This window comes from Phodopus roborovskii, unplaced genomic scaffold (assembly GCF_943737965.1).
Source record: "Phodopus roborovskii unplaced genomic scaffold, PHOROB, whole genome shotgun sequence".
In the NCBI taxonomy this organism is placed as follows: Eukaryota; Metazoa; Chordata; class Mammalia; order Rodentia; family Cricetidae; genus Phodopus; species Phodopus roborovskii.
This window is the reverse complement of record NW_026126597.1, coordinates 89,366-101,951: the sequence shown is the minus strand read 5'-3', so window position 1 is coordinate 101,951 and position 12,586 is coordinate 89,366.

The following is a 12,586-nucleotide window of genomic DNA, read 5'->3' as shown; positions in this document are numbered from 1 at the left end:
TCTTTGCATTCTGTACTTTCTTTACTTTCCTTAAGAAATTTGTTCATTTCTTCCACTTTTTTGTTTGTTTTTTTCCTCCATTTCTTTAAGTGATTTTCTCACATCTTCTTTGAGGGCCTCTATCATTTTTAAGTCATTCCTTTCTGTTTCATCTGCTTTGTTGTTGTGTTCCGGTCTAGTTGGTGTAGATTCCCTAGATCCTGGTGGTGTCATGCTTGTCTTTCTGTTGTTAGGTGTTTTCTTTTATTGCTGTCTTCCCATAGCTTCTTCCAGTAGGTGTTGGTGGGATCTCTCCCTCTCTCTATGGTACTTCCCGGGTAGGCTTTTATGAGTCAGTGGTTCGATATCTGTAGGTCTTGGTGGTCCAAGCTCTCTATGAGGTCTCTCCACAGGCAGGGGCTCAGGGAAGGGGGTCAGCTATCAGGCTCCAGCAGAAGACTGGCGATGGAGGTCAAAGATCCCGAAGGCTGGGACTCCAGATGCTTCTATAGGCAGATCTAGCCTGGGCCTGGTACTTTCCAGCTGAGGCTTCTTTAGCAGAGGTGCTGTGATGGGGGTCAAGGATCCTTGTCGGCAGGTACTCAAGAGTGGTCCTGCAGAAACAGGCGGATCTCTGGGAGGGGCCCGGGACTCCAGTAAAGGACCAGTGGTAGGGGTCAGAGATCAGGCAGGTGGAAATTACGGGTGGTCCTGCATGGATAGGCAGGTCTTCTGTGTTCTGTCTTTGAAATTCTTTCTCCATCTGTTTTGATTAATTGTAGTTTGAAATTTATTTTGTTAAATTTTAGGGTAACTACATTGGCATGCTTCTTAGGTCTGTTTGATTGGAAAAAGTTTTCCAATCCTTGAGTTGTGTTCCTCTTTTCATATCCATTTGGTTAGCCAGTGTTATTTTATTGACAAATTGAATCCATTCATATTAGAAATATCATATGCAGTGATTCTTTTTTTATTTATTTTTTCTTATTTTACATATCAATGCCTATTATTTCCCCCTCCCCCACATGCCCCCAACTGCTCCTCCTGTCTCATTCTCCACCCATTCCACAGGAAAGGTGAGGCCTTCCATGAGGGATTCATCAAAATCTGTCAAGACATTTGTATTATGGACTAGGTCCTTCCTCCTGTCTCTAGGCTAAGGAATTATCCCTCCATGGGGAATGTGCTCCCAAAGTCTTTTCTTGCATCAGGGATACATTCTGGTTCCACTGTCAGAGGTCCCTTAGACTGCCCAGGCCTTCTATCTAAGACCCATGTTCAGGGGGCCAGAGTTGGTACAATGCTGGTTTCCCAGCTATAAGTCTGGGGGTCCATGATCTCCCCCTTGTTCAGGTCAGCTATCTCTGTGGGTTTCTATAGCCTGTTCTTATCATTTGCTTATCATTCATCCCTCTCTGCAACTGGATTCCAGGAGTTTGGTTCAGTATTCAGCTGTAGGTGTCTGCTTCTTTTTCCAAAATCTAGTTCATGAAGGTTCTAGGATGGCATATAAATTAGTTATCAATCTACTTATCAAGGGCATGTAAGGTAGTCTCTATACTGCTGCTCAGATTGTTAGTTGGGGTCATCCTTGTAGGTATCAGGACATTTTGCTAGACCCATAGTGGCTCCCTCTATTATGATATCTTTTTTTTTTTTTTGTTCTCATCTTTTCATCACCTGACTCAAGCTTCCTGGTCCCACCTGTTCTCCTCTCCTACCTTTCTCTCTCTCTTAATCCCCTCTCTACTCAGTGACCTCCCCCCAGGTCCCAATATGGTCAGGAGATAGTGACTCTTTTTCCTTCTGTGAGGGACCTCGTATGAATCTCTTAAGTTCCTCCTTGTATCCTATTTTCTCTGCCTGTGTGATTTGTAAGGTGTTCATCCTTTGCTTTATGTCTAATTCAGTATATATCATGTTCTAATTTTTGTGACTGGGTCACCTCACTCAGCATGGTTTCCTCCAGTTCCATCCATTTTCCTGCCAATATTAAGATTCTATTGTTGTTTCTCCCCCCACAATGGAGTAATATTCCATTGTGTAAATGTAGCACATCTTCTTTATCCATTCTTCTGTTGATGGGCATCTAGGCTCCTTCCATGTTCTTGCTATTATAAATAATGCTGCTATGAACATACTTAAAAGAGATTTCTATAGGATGGATGTGGATATTTTGAGTATATTCCTGAGTGGAATTTCTGTGTCTTGTGATAGACTGATTCCCATTTGCATGAGAAACCACCATAGTGACCTCCGAAATAGCTGTACAAGTTTGCACTCCCACCAGCAGTGGAGGAGGTTACAGTCATCCATACCTTCTCCAGAATAAGCTGTCCTTGGTGTTTCTGATTTTAGCCATTTTGACAGAAGTAAGATTGTATCTCAGAGGTGTATTGATTTGCATTTCCCTGATGGCTAAGGATGTTGAGCACTTTCTTAAGTGTCTTTGAGCCATTTTGGATTCCTCTATTGAGAATTCTCTATTCAGTTCTTTACCCCACTTTTGAATAGAGTTATTTGGTGTTTTGGTGACTAGTTTCTTGAGTTCTTAGTATATTTTATAGTCCTCTGTCAGATGTGAGTTTGGTGAATATCTTTTCCCATTATGTGAGTTGCCGCTTTTGTCTTTTTAAGTGTGTCTTTGCCTTACAGAAACTTCTCAGTTTCAGGAGGTCCCATTTTTCATTGCTGATCTCCATGTCTGTGCCTCTGGTACCTCTTTTCTTTCTCTCCTGTATCCCTCCCACCTCACTATATCTTCCTGCTCCCTCTTGTCCTCCTCTCCCCTCTTCTTCTTTCTCTTAATTCCCTCTCTTTTTTTCTCCATGCTGCAAATTTACTCCAGACATCTTGTCCCTTTCTCCTTCACTGGGGGACTACTTATGTCACTCTTAAACTCCTCCTTGTTCCTAGCTTCTCTAGCAGAGTGGATTGTAAGCTGGTAATCATTTGCTCTATGTCTAATATCCATACGCGAGTGAGTACATACGTTTGTCCTTTTGTGACTGGGTTACCTCACTCAGGAGGGTTTATCTAGTTCCATCCTCCATTTGCCTGAGGATTTCAAGATTCCATTGTTGCCCTGACCAGCGAGGCCTAGTTATTCATGGGTCGAGGTGGGCTAGAACCTGAAAATAATGGGAGAGAAAGAAGGAATGAGACCAAGCAATGCTTGTCAAGGTCTAACTTCATTAGGCACCAAGAGGGGTTTTTAAAGCAAAGCAGGGAGGAAGTGGGGAAGGGTAGCTGTGCCGACTCTGGGGGCTCTGGTAATATCCCAGTATCTCATTTTCTGGGGTGAGAGGAACAGACTGCTTGTTTAGCAGTTTTCTCTTTTACCAAGATAAGGCTCAATTAGAGTTTTAAGGTGTAAGTAATTCTGCAAGAGAATGTGGCTTAAGGCTGGCTCCCAACACATTGTTTTTATTTTCTGTTAAATAGTACTCCTTTTTGTAAATGTACCACATTTCCTCTATCCATTCTTCATTTGAAGGGCATCTAGGTTGACTACAAGTTCTGGCTATTAAAAATATATACTATAAACATTAAACATAGTAAACATACTATAACTATAAACTAGCTATAGCTATAAACATAGTTGAAGATATCCTTGTTGCATGAGTGTGCATCTTTTGTGTATATACCTGAGAATGGAATTGCTGGGTCTTGAGGTACACTGATTTCCATTTTCCTGAGGACCTTCCATTCTGATTTCCAAAGTGTGCACTCCCACCAGCAGTAGAGGAGTGTATCCCTTTCTCTGCATCCTCTCCAGCTTAAGCTGTCAATGGTGTTTTTGAGTTTAGCTGTTCTGTCAGGAGTAAGATGGTATCACAAGTTGTTTTGATTTGCATTTCCCTAATGGCTAATGGTGTTGAGCACTTTCTTATGTGTGTTTCAGTCATTTCAGATTAATCTATTGAGAAATCCCTATTTATGTCTGTGCCCTAGTTTTTAATTGAATTATTTGATATTTTGTTGACTAGCTTATTGAGTTCTTTGTATATTTTGGAGATCAGTTTTCTATCAGATGTGGGGTGAAGATCTTTTCTCAGTCTGTGGGCTGCTGTTTAGTCTTGTTGACTGATGAAATCGGCCTCATGGAGTTGGGAGAAATGAAGACCTTCAGACATTGCTAGGGGTTGGTTCTATATCAAGCAGTGAGAAGACACACAATTCTTCAGCAAGTTAAACTAGAGTTTTCATGTAACCCAGTGAATGCAGAACATGAAATCCCTGTCCACAGAAAAGCAGCAATCCATGACTTAGCCTTTGGTAGAAACAATCCAGATGTCCTACATTCAATGAGTGAAGAAGTACAGTGTTTGAGCCCTTCCATGGAATATTGTTCAGCAAGAAATAATACATGCAATCATTTGACCATGTCTTAGCCAGCCTTTTGTTACTCATACAGATCCCTGACAGAATTACCTTATAGGAAGGATTTGTTTCTTTTGGATCCAGATTGTGAAGATTTTATAGTTTCCACAGCTTATTGCTTTGGGTTGGAACTGAAGCAGCCTGTGGAAAAGGGAGATCTATTTGGAGGAAGTTGTTCAGTTTGTAGGCAACTAGAATGCAGTGAATGAGATCAGTGTGCTGGTCCACCACAATTCAGTAGTCCTGTGCTGGGAAACATCCTACACTGCACAACCTGAGGAACTCAGTACAAGTGATGGCTAATGGTCCAGAACCCCAGAGGTCCACCTGTGTCTACATTAGGTTAACAGCATAGAAACTTCAGTGTCTGAGCTGCCACTATCTCATGCCCAATGTGTTCTTTTCTCATCCAACTAAAGTTGCCCTTCTTTTCAACAGTATCTCTGGTAAATGCATTGAGTGGAAACTAAACATTCCCCTGCAATACAGTGTACTTGTATGTGTGCACAAAATATACTTTTGTGTGGTCATATATTTGTGTGTGTGTGTATGTGAGTGAGCAAACCTCCACTGAGAACATAATCTTTAATGAACAGGTACAAGAATGCATTAATGAAAGACAGAAGAACCTGCTGATGCAGAAGGAGCTGGTCACAGAGCAAAGGAACTTGGCAGAAGAGTTGTAGCCTCACTTCAGTGTCTCCAAGACAAGGTAGGAGCCCAAGCTCACATCAGTGCTTAGATCCCAGTAGGACTGCAGTACCTCGATCTCTATCCTTTTGGAGATTCTTGCCATCTCGATGGCTCTCAGACACAGCCAGGGAAAGAACACCTCAGTGTATTGTGCTGGCCCAGGCAACAAGGAGTTCTTCAGGAAACACTGTTGGATCTTTAGTGTTTGTGGGATTGTTTACTGATTATTGCCTACTGAGTTCTCTGGTATTTTCTCAGTACACTGTCGCTGTGTCTCCCCTCAAGTCTCCCTATGTAGCCCTAAATCTAGCAGGATAATTGTCAGTTGTTGATGACAGTGTGTGCTCCTGCTACGTTATCTTCCTTCTGGAACATCACCTTTCCAGAGGAGAGCCTACCTTTTGGCAGATCTGCACACAGCTCACTCCTGCAGAATACAGGCTCCCTGAGGGTGCATCTGTTTCCAGAGAAAAGATTTTTCTGGTTATAGGAAGATTTGGGGGTAGAGGAATTGAACCCAGGCAGGTTGTTTTCTGATTGTGTAGGCTCCCCTAGAGGCTCAACATTCAGTTTCTCAGGCTAATCATATTCATCTCATATTAAATTCATGCAAAAATATCTGATTTGAGCTCCAACTTTTATCAAAATTATCATATATAGACGATTAGAGAATACTTGCCCAGCACACTCTACTTCTCAGTTTGTCTTCTCATAGAGTATAAAAGTGAGGAAAAATACAGGCTCATGTGCACTCTAGCCTGGGGAATGCAGGGAATAACAAAAGTCACATTCCTGTGATGAAGATCTTGTCTGTGCTAGGCTAGGAAGGGAGATGTATGGTTGATTCTGCTCTTTTACCACAGCAGAGATCAGAATGTACTGATGGTTTCTTTCAGATGACTGCTTTTTTTCTTGTCAAGTTCCCCTGGAGTTACCTCTATCGAAACCTACCATAGCATTATGAAGATTGAGAACCAATATACTTGGAGGTCTTGTTGACATACAAATTCCTGGGCTTTGGCTAGACCCTCTTGGCAGGCCCACTGGTATAATAAGCCTGCTTCTGCATACTGTTCAAATAAACACTAAGATTCCAGTGAGCCAAAACTCCATGAAGTACCTCCAGGAAGTGTTAAACATGTTTAAGAATACTGCTTTCATTTAAGCTACGAGATCATCCCTGATGTACACCTAGGGCTTTCATGTTCTGAGGCCAATAACTATCTCCAAGGCTTTGTCTTTACTGGCTGGTAAGTGAGGTTCTGCCTGTTGCATATAATCCAGGTTTATCTCTCAAACAGAGGAGAATTAAAACTGAAAGCTCTGGGCGACCAGACATGAGAACCCACAGAACCAAGCCATCCCATGTTTCCAAAGATTGCTCTGTCAACATTCCCACTTCTTCATCTCTATTTTTAGTATTATTTCTGAGAGGGTCTCATGTAGCCCTGATGTGCCTCTGCCTCCTCATTATTTTGTCACTAATTCCCTGGCACTGGGGTTGGTGACATGTCACCACACTCTCATGCATGAGATCTCATCATTATTGGGTAATCCATTCATTAATGTCCATTTCTTCATGCTGACACTTTAGAGACCTTCCATTATTGTCATCTATGGAAAACATTAAGGGCAGATGAAGACTCACTTGTTAGTAACTAACAGTAATCCAAATAGAATTCAGTAAGTAGTAGAATATGCCAAAGCCAGATGGTAATGAAGGGGAAAAGACATTCTCTCCCCTCTGTCATTACATCAGGACCAATTCTCCCTCCCTATGAATGTTTGTCCATTAGGAAAACCTCAAGATGCATGTGTGTATGTTGTTATGCACAAATTTAGTTATCTTTCTTCCTCTGTGTGCAAGAAACCTCTCAGAACACCCCTTGAAGGCACTGTGATACTTGAAGAATGCCACCTGTGACAAGTGGCCTTGTGCTGCAGAGCATGTCAGTGGCTCAGATGTCTGTTCTGCATGTGAATGTGCTCAAAGTGATTGACACCAAATATATTGTCATGTTAGTAAATGATTTGAAATCTGAATGTAATACTTGAAGAGATCTTTTTTTATAGTTTGGAATTTAGTTTGGTTTATGACACTACTATTAAGCTCTGACTGTGTGAAGCTGTGACTAACAATCAGTCTGATATTGAAGAAAAGAATAGAGATGATTTTAAAGAAATTGAGAAATTCTGTTTAGACCTGAATACTGGATAGATCAAATAGATTTCAGAGGTTCAAAATGCCTTCTGACTTTTTTTTATCCTTTTTAAAATTGAAGACATTTTTTCTTCTTCTTGGTTTGTCTCTGTTTTTTTTGACTCCACCTCCAGAAGCAATATAACAACTCTTTCTGGACTGACATTTCTCACTATTTGGACCAATTTAATCAAATCATATATATGTAACCTAAACATTATAATAGATTATTGAAAAATTTATTCTTCTATCAAAGCAATTAGAATTTTAGGTCCCAGGATATTGCTGGTCTTCCATTGATTTATTTGTTTTGGAGTTAAAAATGAAAAGTGCTACTAATTGAGGTGGCACACACATCTAAATCCCAGCTTCAGAGGCAAAGGCATGTGGATCTAAGCTCTAGGCTTGCCTGATTTCCCTAAGATACAGTCTATTCAGAACTACCTAGTGAGAGACTCTGTCTCAAAAAAAGAAAGATGAAGCAATGTAACTGACTTTTAAAAAAATGATATAAAAGAGAAAAAATTAAGAAATAATTTAGGGAGCTTCTTTTTCATTTTACAGTGTTTGTCATCTTTTCCCCTCCCCACCAAATATACAGTTTGGGATTTACTGGCTAAAACAGCAAGTCAAGACATTTTTGAGATAAAATAACAGAAACAGTTGAGGAAAACAAACGCATAATTTCTCAGTGAATAAAGATATAGCTCTCACATATTAAATAAACAAGTTTACATACTGGTATTCAGTGAAAAGCTCAAATTTGAAAAACCTTGTTGCATTAATCTGTTTGAAGTCATACCATTTTCTTGGGGAGGACAGGAGGGCACAGGAACTGGGATTGACATGTAAAACAGGATTGTTTCAAATTTAAATAAATGAAAAATACAAGTATATTCTATTTTTTCTCCAATACTGATTGTAGAAATTTTTTAAATTATTGGATTTTTAATTTAATTTTCCTCAGTACTTCTAAACAATTCTCACTTGATGGGGTTGTATGTGGAGTTAGTGGGTATTGGAAGATGTGTCATACATATATATGTGTGAATGTATGTATGTATATATTCCAAGTGTGTATTTGCCAGTTATTTTCTTGAATCAGATATAGGTTTTGTATGTAAACGATGCCTGTGATTTGTGTGAAACTGGCCTTTGCCCATCATTTTTATTCAAGCCAAAGGGTTTGGTATTCATTGTGTTTCAGCTATTTATTTGCTCTTAGATGGGAAATTTAAATGTCAAAGTTTTCTTTTCACCATATGACTTAACATTTCCTTGCATTATTGAAGGGCAAAAGTAGATAAAGTGATATTGGATGTATACTACAATAATATACCTTGATTCTTCTTGCAGGAAAAGAGCAAATGTCACACACGTTCATCATTTTGCTCTTCTTAGAGAAGTTAGGCAGAGGGGCATGGGAGATTGTTCTTGTCTTCTGTCTTGATAATATGGAATGTCTGTCTGTAGTCTGAGCAGTCTGTATTTTGCCAAATATAGTTATATGCATTTAAAATAGAGATCCATCTAAATTTTCTCCCAACTGCATTTTGGAGAGATATTAGGCCTTTCAATGATAAGGGGTTTGTTATTGTCTTACCAACATATTTTGCGCATAATCAAATGATATATAGTCTTTTAATTTATTTTTAGTTCCTAAAGTTAAGATTGCTTCAGTATTATTTCTCATTACTTTTTCTTTCTTTTTTATTTAATTTATTATTTTACATGTCAATCCCAGTTCCCTCTCCCTCCCTCCCTCCCTCCTTCACTTTTACCCTCTCTGCCCTCTCAATGCACCCTAACCACCCTTCCCTCCCATCCCCCACCCTAATTCCATATGTAGGGGAATGCCATCCAGTTGGGGTCATGTAGATCTGACAGGTCATTTGAAGTGGGGACTAGGGCTTCTCTCCTGTCTCTAGATTAAGGCAGTTATCCCTCCATGGGGGATGTGTTTGCAAGGTCCTTTTGTGCACCAGGGATACATCCTGGCTCCACTGTCTAAGGTCCCTTAGACTGCTAGCTCAGTCCTTCTGGCTGAGACCCATATTCAGGGGTGCCTGAGTCAGTCCCATGCTGGCTTCCCAGCTATCAGTCTGGGGGCCCATTAGCTCCTACTTGTTCAGGTCAGCTGTCTCTATGTGTTTCTGCAGCCTGGTCTTGTCCTCTCCATCTGCATCTGGGTTCTAGTTTGACTCAGTGTTTATGTATGGGTGTGTGTTTATGTATGGGTGTTTGATCCTGTTTCCAACAGGTATTAGTTGAGGGCTCCATGGAGAAGTTAGTTGTTGATCTCACTCTCCGGGAAGGACATTTATGATAGCCTTTCCACGATTGCTCAAATTGTTATTTGGTGGCAGTCTTGGAGTTCTCTAGACCTTTCTTTGTGTTCAATTTTCTCTTCAAACCAATATTGGCTCCCTCTTTTATGTTCTGTCTCTCTCCCCCCTCTCTCTGTCTCTCTCTCTCTCCTGTCTTCTATTCCTAACTGGGCTCAATCTTCCTAGTCGCACGTGTTTTCCTTTCCTCTCCCTCGTTTTCTCCTACTTCTCTCTCTATTCACTGCCCCCCACCACTTCCCCTGTGCTCTGGGGGACTTGTCCCTTCCTGCTTCTGTGAGGGTCTTTATATGAATCTCTTAGAATACACCTTGTATCCTAGTTCCTCTAGTGGTGTGAATTATAGGCTGGTGATCCTTTACTCTAGGTCTAAAATCCATATATGAGTGAGTACATACCATGTTCCTTTTTTTGTGACTGGTTACCTCATTCAGGATGGTTTCTTCACGTGCCATCCACTTGCCTGCGAATTTCAAGATACCATTATTTTTTTCTTCAGAGTAGTATACCATGGTGTAGATGTGCCACATCTTCTTTATCCATTTTTAAATTGAGTGGCATCTAGGTTGCTTCCAGGTTCATGCTATTACAAATAATGGTTACCTACCCTTTTTACTTTGCTGCTCTTAATCAAAACACCTAGCATACAGAATACAGAATACAGCATACAGAATAAAGAAAGAATTTTGATTATTATATGTTGAGGGGTCTTTTTTCTTTGGTCCAGCCTATTTGGTGTTCGGTATTCTTTTTGTACTTTAATGGGCAAGTCCTTCTTCAGATTTGGAAAGTTTTCCTCGATGATTTTGTTGAATATGTTTTCTGCACCTTTGAGCTGGGCTTCCTCACCTTCCTCTATGCCTATTATTCTTAGGTTTGGCCTTTTCGTGGTGTCCCACATTTCCTGGATGTTTTGTGTTAAGGATTTGTTGGATTTATGATTTTCTTTGGTCGATGAATCTATTTCTTCTAGTTTATCTTCAGCGCCTGAGATTCTGTCTTCCATCTCTTGAATTCTGTTGGTTATGCTTGCATCTGTAGTTCTCGATCTTTTGCCCAGTTTTTCTATTTCCAGCATTCCTTTGGTTTGTGTTGCCTTTATTTTCTCTATTTCAGTTTTCAAGTCTTGAACTGTTTCCTTCACGTGCTTAATTGTTTTTTCTTGGCTTTCTGTACTTTCTTTACTTTCCTTAAGGAATTTGTTCATTTTTTCCACTCTTTTGTTTGTTTTTTCTTCCATTTCTTTAAGTGATTTTCTCACATCTTCTTTGAGGGCCTCTATCATTTTTATGATGGTAATTTTTAAGTCGTTCCCTTCTGCTTCCTCTGCTTTGTTGTTGTGTTGCATTCTAGTTGGTGTAGATTCCCTAGATTTTGGTGGTGTCATGCTTGTCTTTCTGTTGTTAGGTGTTCTCTTGTATTGCCTTCTTCCCATAGCTTCTTCCAGTAGGTGTTGGTGGGGTCTCCCCCTCTCTCTATGGTACTTCCCCGGTGGGCTTATGTGGGTCTGAGATTCAATATCTGTAGCTCTGTGTGGTCCAAGCTCTCTAGGAGGTTTCTCCGCAGACAGGGACCCAGGGATGGGTTCAAGGATGAGGATCCAGTAGAAGATGCCAGCAGGTACTCACAGTAGTCCTGCAGAGATAGGCGGATCTCTGGGAGGGGCCGGGGACTCCAGTAGAGGACTGGAGGTGGGGGTCAGAGACCAAGCAGGTGGAAATTACAGGTGGTCCCGTGTGGATAGTCAGGTCTCCTTTTTTCAGAGTTGTTCTGAGAAGGCTCCGAAGTAGGGTGGACTGTTGGCTCCACCCTCTGTCCAAGTGTTCAACCAGAGCAGCAGGACCATGGGTAGGGTAGGGCACAGGGTAGGGGGGGTAGGCTGGCGGTGGGGATGGGTGGGGGTGTATCAGAGCTCCAAGGGTGCTCTCGGTGGGAACAGGAGACAGGAGCAGCAGGATCAGGGGCCAACCCAGGGAGTTCAGGCGGGGGAGGGGGAAAGAGATTGTAGGGGACAGGCAGCCCCGATTGGGCCCAGACTCACCTCTGGCCAATAGCTGGCGGAAGAGGACAAGGGCTGAGCTGGAACTTGGGAAGGTTTTGCAGGATAGTGGGATCTCACTGGAAAGTGGAACTCTCCAGCTGAGGCCCTGTATATGTTTTTTAATCACTGTTTTTTTTATTTTTTTATTTAATTTTATATAACAAAGTCCAATTAAATGAAAACAAACATTTATACACAATATTTGGGAATTTGGGCGTCGTTCTTTCCAAACTACTTCCTGCTGATAAGGGGCGCTGTCTTGGGGGATTCGAAGAAGATTCAGATATCCTAGCTGTAGTCTGTAGGGCTGTTTTGTCCAGCTGTTTTGAATGTAGGATCAGCTTGTACTCTGTTTCAGGCGGTCTGGTGTGATCAAACCACATTAGTCTGGAAGGAATCCACATCTTCTCATTTTCTGTGGAAACAAAAATAGAAATCCTTTTCCCCAGTAACTTGTTCTTCAACTTAAATTTTGGAGTCAAAGCGTTTATTTTTTTTTTAATTTATTATTTTACATGTCGATCCCAGTTCCCTCTCCCTCCCACCCTCCCTCCCCTCCAGCCCTCCCTCCCTCCTTCCTTCCCTCCCCTTTGCCCTCTCTACCCTCTCCCATGCACTCTAAACACCCTCCCCTCCCAACCCCCCACAACAATACCATATGTAGGGGAATGCCATCCAGTTGGGGTCATGTAGATCTGACAAGTCCTGTGAAGTAGGGACTAGGGCTTCTCTCCTGTCTCTAGATTAAGGCAGTTATCCCTCCATGGGGGATATGTTTGCAAAGTCCTTTTGTGCACCAGGGATACATCCTGGCTCCACTGTCTGAGATCTCTCAGACTGCTCAGATCTTCTGGCTGAGACCCATATTCAGGGGGGTTTGAGTCAATCCCCTGTTGGCTTCCCAGCTATCAGTCTAGTGGCCCTTAGCTCCTCCTTGTTCAGGTA